Raw genomic sequence first — 6,779 nt, 5'->3', positions numbered from 1 at the left:
GATGTTTTTATGAACGTAAAAGTTGTGAAGAATTCAAGGAAGTTGTAATTGTAAGGAATATGTTTCATATTAGTGTGGTGAAGGGATGAGGGGTGGTGTGTGTGTAAATTGTCCACCTCGTCGGTGTTGTGATAATGTTATGTTTATTTTGGTGTGGGGAATTCTTTTTCTTTCTGATGTAAGTGAAGATTGTGATGATTATAAAGTAAGAGTATATTGTGATTATTCTTAAATATGCTTTTCACAGAGGCGAGGGGTGCAATGTAGCGGGTTTATGTGGCAAGGTTTTGGTAGCAGGGGGCCATAGGAGTGGCTTCTGTGAAAAGGATCTAAAAGCTGCCCCATGTTAGGTAAGGGCCCCGCTGGTGACCAGACCAAACCAATAAGCGATGTTGTTTGTGCCTCTGTAAGAGCATATTTAAGACAGGGGAAAAAAAAAAAAAAAAAAAAAAAAAAGAGAGAGAGAGAGAAAAAAAAAAAACGCTGCACTTCACAGCAGCTGGGAGAGTGAGAGGAGTGAGGAACAGCCTTGCAGGTGCCAAGGTCAGTGAAGAAGGAGGGGGAGAGGTGCTCCAGGCGCCGGAGCAGAAGTCCCCTGCGGCCTGTGGTGAGGACCATGGTAAAGCAGGCTGTCCCCTTGCAGCCCATGGAGTACCATGGTGGAGCAGGGTTCCGCACTGCAGCCACACTGCTACGGTTACCACCGTGGACACCCTCTCAGCAAGAACCAGAGGGAGTGCCAGAGTGGATGTCTCCACAGTAACAGACGCCACTTTGTGGGGTAGTCACGTTCATAAAATTCCATTGAACGTCAAAGGACCAATCGGGAATGACTGTAGTGCATTGCTGCTAGGACGATCAAGTACAACTTTGACCGGATTGTTTGTTTTGCCGGGGATAATAGATGCCGATTATAATGGACAAATCCAAGCTATGGCTTGGACACCGTCTCCACCATTGTCAATACCAAAGGGAACTAGAATTGCGCAATTGATTCTTTTCCGAGCAGTAGTCTGCAGGACTTGGTTCAAGAACAACTCCAACACGGACATATTGTTCCGACAAACAGCCCATGGAATTCATCAGTGTTTGTCATCAAGAAGAAGAGCGGGAAATGAAGATTACTGCATGATTTGCGACGAATCAATGCAATGATCGAGGATATTGCAGCCAGAAAACAAACAAACAAAAAAAGAAAAAAAAGAAAAAAAGAGAAAAAGAGAGAAAAAAATTAAAAAGGGGAAAAAAAGAGGAAAAAAAGGAAAAAAAAGGAAACAAACAAACCAAAAAAAAAAAACAGTACCTTTGAATATTGTATCAGACTCGCAATATGCTGTAGGTATCGCTCAGCGCATTGAGAGGGCACATTTGAGACATATCCCAAAGGAAAACTTGTTTCTAAAATTTAAAGAGCTGTTATTTGTGGTGGCGCAGCGAGTGCACCCGTATTGTATTATTCACATGTGGAGCCACACCATGTTACCTGGTATTTTTGCAGAGGGTAACGCACGCGCTGACCAGCTAACTAATATGACCCTGACTGCCCCGGTGCCTAAGGTGCTGGAGCAAGCATGGTTATCCCATGCCTTTTTCCATCAATCCGCCAAAGTCTTGGTGAAATAATTCGCTATATCGATCACTGACGCCAAATTAATTGTCCAAACATGTCCTGACTGTCAACAACGTGTTTCGACCCCGTCTTTAATGGTAAACCCTAGAGGTCTACGGTCCTTACAGTTATGGCAGACCAACGTAATGCATATTCCAGAATTTGGTCGCTTGAAATATGTTCACGTATCGGTAGATACTTTCTCTCATGCTATTTGGGCGACAGCTGCGGCGGGTGAAACTAGTCACCATGTCCAGGCTCACTTCCGTGTCGCTTTCGCAGTGCTAGGCATCCCAGAGGAAATAAAAACCGACAATGGCCCCGCCTATACTAGTCACTCCCTTCAAACCTTTTTTCAAACTTGGGGTGTCCAACACATCACAGGCATTCCTCATTCCCCCACGGGTCAAGCCTTTGTAGAGCGCACACATCGCACCTTGAAAACACTGCTAAATAAACAAAAAGGGGGAGACACCCAGGAAACACCACAGAACAGGTTGGGAAAGGCACTTCACGTAATGAATCACCTATCATTACCCTTTCCTCACAAAGAGGTACCGCCCATAGTAAAGCATTACAAAAATATGAATTCCGCACTGTCACAGGTGCCACAATCAGAGCAGGCCTTAGTAATGCTAAAAAAATTAAATAAAGGTCTTTGGGAGGGACCCCAGCCTCTAATAACTTGGGGTCGAGGGTATGCTTGTGTCTCCACAGGTCACGGACCAAGATGGGTACCAGCAAGGCCATGGTTGGCCTCCTCCTCACAATCGCTGCTGTCATCGGTTATTGCCAGCCTTGGGTCTCCATCCAACCCCGCCGCAACATCTGGGTCACCCTCACCAACATGATGGGACAAGAAGCAATGTGCCTGTCCCTGGTAGTGCTAACGACCCGTTTATGACATGTTTGGTGGGGATCCTGGCAGATAACAAAGATTGGACAGAAATGAGCAGCCAGACGGGCCACGGACAACAATTGGCAATAAAGAATGGGAGCGCCATGGTAGACAGCTGGGATGGGTGGACTGTCTACTTACTGCAAGCGCCCCTAGAGCCACAGGAATTAGATATCCTGGGATGTGAAACAGCAACAGCATGTGTAAGGTTCAATTGCGCGGGCAAAAACCAAATCATGAAACAAATGGTCAATGCCACACTTGCTCCTTATTGCAATGCATCTCTTTGGTGTAATTATACAAAACTATAATAGCATCCTTCCTTGCACCAGGAGCCGCTCTGCTCGGCTGTGGGATCGACTGTGGAGCGGACGCCCCTAGGTGCACCCCGAGCTTTTTCCTCGGAGGGGTCTCCACTCTCAGCCGCTCACCACGGGAGTAGACAAGGACCTCCTGAAGCCGCGGACAAATTATTTTAAGTGATATTTTCTTATGGTATGAATGAGAAGTGCAAGAGGCCTCTTTGCGTGATTGTGTGATTGTGCTGTGCGAGTGAGAAGCAGCATCGCTGCAAAGCAACATCCCTAGCGCTTAGTGGCTTGTTGACTGATGTAGATTCTAGTAGGCACGCTATTTTACAATCGGAATTCTGCATGTGATTTTCACCCTGTTGCTTAATGTACCTTGCTTATTGCAACGTCTGCAGTGCTTGATAGAAAAATCTGTAGAAAGCGTATGGTTGGTTGAAAATAAAAAAGGGGGAATTATGGGAAAGGAATTCACAGGTGGCTTTGCGCTGTTTCACATGTCCCTGAATTAGAGATAATGAGGAAATAAGCAGTAGAAACAAAAACTTGAGCAAGGTCGAGATAAATTAAATTGGCTACAGTGTTAAAGATGAGCTTTGGGCAGTGGCCAATTACTGGCTGGCTCGAGGCGCGTGTCTGAGGGTCTCTAACCAATCATATGACAGATTCGGGCGCGTGGACAGTGCATGGGGCTACAGGGAAAGTATATGTAGTAGTGAAAAAGGGCAATAAATGTCTCCTGTTCAAGAGCCATCAGGAGTCCATGTCTTTCATCCCTTCAGGAGCCCTGCCGGGACACATCCAGGGCAGGCAGTGGTGCTGCCAGTCCTGCCTCGCTGCAGTCACTGTGATGGGTCACAGGCTGTGCAGCGGTGTCCAGGTCTCATGGGTGGTGCAGGTCCTGCCAAATGTCTGGGCTGGCCCTCGAGCCCCGACTCCTCTCCCCCATCACTTCCAGGGCAGGCTGTGCTTTGCACAGGAGGAGGCAGGTTGTCTGCAAAAGAGCCCTCACGTCACTCTCCTGCTGCTCTCTTCTTGTTTCCTCCAGGAAAGAGAAAGAAGCAACCCTGGTAGATCCTAGGAAATACGAGGGAATGAATCATGTATATTTCCTGGGGCAAGGGAGAAAGGAAGGAACACATACACAGACTGAATCAGTGGGGAGGGAAGGATGCTTGGCTTGAGGGAAGGAACCACGCGGATGTATAGGGGAATACAAGGACTGGGCAGAGGGAGGGAGGGACAGATGGATAGATGAATGAATAGGCAGATGAACCGTTTGGACACCCAAATACTATCCTGAGCGTCAAAGATGCTCATTGTGCAGGGACTGATTTATGAGGACAGCTGGGAGGCCGAGTGCGTAAAGCTGGCAATGGGAGGCCCGTTGGCAGAGCGAGGATGGTGTTTGGGGACAGGTCCTGCGTGTGACCCACACACCCAGTCCCCAAGGAAGTGGTAACAGCTGGCATGAGGAGACAGAGCCTGAATCAATAGAAACTCAGCCCCTGCACTGGGCAGAGAGGGGCATCTCCACCCTCCTGGTCTCACACTGTCTGGGCAGGGGAAGCAGGGCAGGGATCCTGCCCCAGGGGCACAGTGAATCCAGACACAAATGCTTTAAAAACCCAGTGCTGGGTATTTACCTTGGCTCTAGATTTCAACTCATCTGCAAGTGGGATATCTCTGCCTGGGGTCTTGCTAGAGGGTATGAGCCCCTAGCACACTAGAGACCCCAGAGTTCACCCATGCTACCTTTTCTTCATCTGCCTCCCTTTCTAGCTGCAAACTCTGTGCCCAGCATCAGCTCTCTTTCCTGAAAGAGAAAGCTGGGCATCACCTGGCAGGCCAGATATGCTGGCACCCAAATGTGGGGAGAGGAGAGGCCTGAGACACCTTTTCTTGCTGCCCTATTATAGGCTTCTCCCTCCACAAAAGGGTTGTTTCTTCCCCTGTTTGCTGTGGTTGCCACCCTCTCTGCCTCCAGGACGCTTTTTGTCTTTCATGGCCTAGAAACGCCAAACACAGGGACACAGAGGTGCTGGGAGGCTAAACCAGCAGCTTAGCTGTACCGAAGCAGTGCTGCTTGTGATGGTCTCTGCAAATGGCTGTTCCCTCCTCAGCCCAGCAGCAGCACTTTGGACGAGCTCACCAAGCACTGAGTTTCCCTGCCAGCTTTTTTTTTTTTTTCACTGAAAGCAGGCCCGGTGTCCAGGCAAGAGTTCACACCTCTCCTCCAGCTGCCTCTAGAGCTACAGAGACTGAAGCAGAGTAGGAAACACTTTGGGAGCATCCTCTGGGGAGGGCCAGGGAGCATCTCAACCTGCTCACCTCCTGCCAGCTGCATCTTGTGCTCCAGGATGATGCTGGGCTGGAAGTCACCAGGTCATGGTGCTTTCTCCCTACTCCAGAGCACTTTCTTTAGCTCCCCACATATACAGGGCACCAGCACAGCCAGGAGTAACCTCAAGGGCTTGGGCTGTTGGTCTGCACTTGTGCATCTATGGCTGGCTGCAAAGGGCCAGGTGAGCTGCCTGGGCAAAGCTGTGCAGGAAGCTGAGGCAGCAGCACCTCTCCTCATTTCCTTCTCCCCAGAGCTCCTGCAGGGGCCAAGGCCCCAAGCCCCATCCTTCCCCAGGCTCAGATCAGTCAAGAAGGATGCCCAGACCCTATTTTCCCACTAGATGGCAAACACCACCTTTAAAACAGCCTTCCGAGGAGTTACATGCCTTCCTCTGGCAGAGGAGACTAAGAAAAGAAAATCCTTCTTCAGAGCAAAGCCTGGGGGCTGGGGACCTGGGGCTGCCTGCTGCGGGGCTGCGGGGTGGGAACTTGGCCAAACCTGCCCAGCAAGCAACCTACGGTGGTCCTCCATGCCAGGGACATCTTGCTTTTTTGCCATTTTTTGAATTGCCCTTCTTTCCCACACGTCTGGTTTTGCCCCAGTCCTAGGAGATCCATCCCTCGCCCCATAAATGCAAGAGAGGCATCTGGATAACCCCACATAACACCTTGAACTGTGGGTGGCCACAAAGCTAAACCCAGAAGCTTTGCTAGGGATTAATCACACTGTGGTTTGTGAGCCAGATGTGTCCTCATGCCTGCTAGCAGGAGGGCAAGCCCCCAGCTCCATGTGCAAGCCCTTGTGCTGGGTGTAAATAAAGGAGGAAGGGATGGAGGCTGTGCAGGTGAATGTGTGTGCTTGGCTAAGATCTTCTGCCAGCTCAGATGTCTTTCCAGGTTTGTATGTGCTTGTTTGAATTCAGCCCCAGAGTACTTCATGGTCTCTATACTAACCTTGTGCAGAAGTTTTCTGAGTTTTCTACTGGCTCTGGCACCTCTGCAGCCTGTCAGCAGCCTGCCACTTTGCTCTCGGGGCAAACCCAGGCCTCCAGAGCCCCGCCACACTCGGACACGTGTGCCAGGGTCCGCAAACAGCTAGAGTGGAGGAGCGGGGCCGTGCAAGGAGCTGCTAGGCATGTTAATGAACTAACAGCAAAGTGCTCGGAAGCCTTGCTCCTGGCAGCATCAGCTCCGTTTGCTGCCTCCGATGTTTCCTGTCCGGGGCTGTTGTTGGGCATGGTTTGTTCTTGGGTGAGAAGGGTCCTCCAGGCTTCCTGGACACTTCCTTTGGGAAGGAATAATTGCCTCTTCCTCCTTGAGGATGGAAAATCCCTCTTGGGGCTATTTATAGTTTTTAAAAAAGAACACATAGAAAATGAAAGAAGGGTGGCTGGGGAACAGAAACCGAGGGAGCTGTCGGGAGCTGGTGAGCAGCATGCGGCTCAGGGCAGCACGCCTTGGCCAAACCCACTGACCTGCCGCCATGACCACTGGACCACAAGCAGGGCAGGCGAGAAGCCCTTCTGGCTCGCTGCAGCATGGCTGGGCTCCCGGACAGTGCTTGTGTTGGCATGTGCTGACAGCCGGGGACGTGCCTGGGGCTTTGGGATCGGGGCAGAGG

General features: G+C 50.3%; 1 long non-coding RNA gene across 1 annotated transcript in view; it reads left to right on the top strand.

Annotated features, from left to right (window-relative positions):
- The first annotated feature begins 270 nt into the window (after nucleotides 1-270).
- The window catches only part of LOC121063007, a 29,262-nt gene continuing 22,753 nt past the window's right edge, over nucleotides 271-6,779 (top strand). The window contains exon 1 of the long non-coding RNA XR_005815782.1: nucleotides 271-350. This is a non-coding gene — a long non-coding RNA (uncharacterized LOC121063007). The remainder of the gene's footprint in view (nucleotides 351-6,779) is intronic.

The sequence above is a fragment of the Cygnus olor genome, assembly GCF_009769625.2.
Source record: "Cygnus olor isolate bCygOlo1 chromosome W unlocalized genomic scaffold, bCygOlo1.pri.v2 SUPER_W6, whole genome shotgun sequence".
NCBI classification, from domain to species: Eukaryota; Metazoa; Chordata; class Aves; order Anseriformes; family Anatidae; genus Cygnus; species Cygnus olor.
Note: the sequence above shows the minus strand (reverse complement) of the source record. Positions and strands in the feature narration are given on the sequence as shown.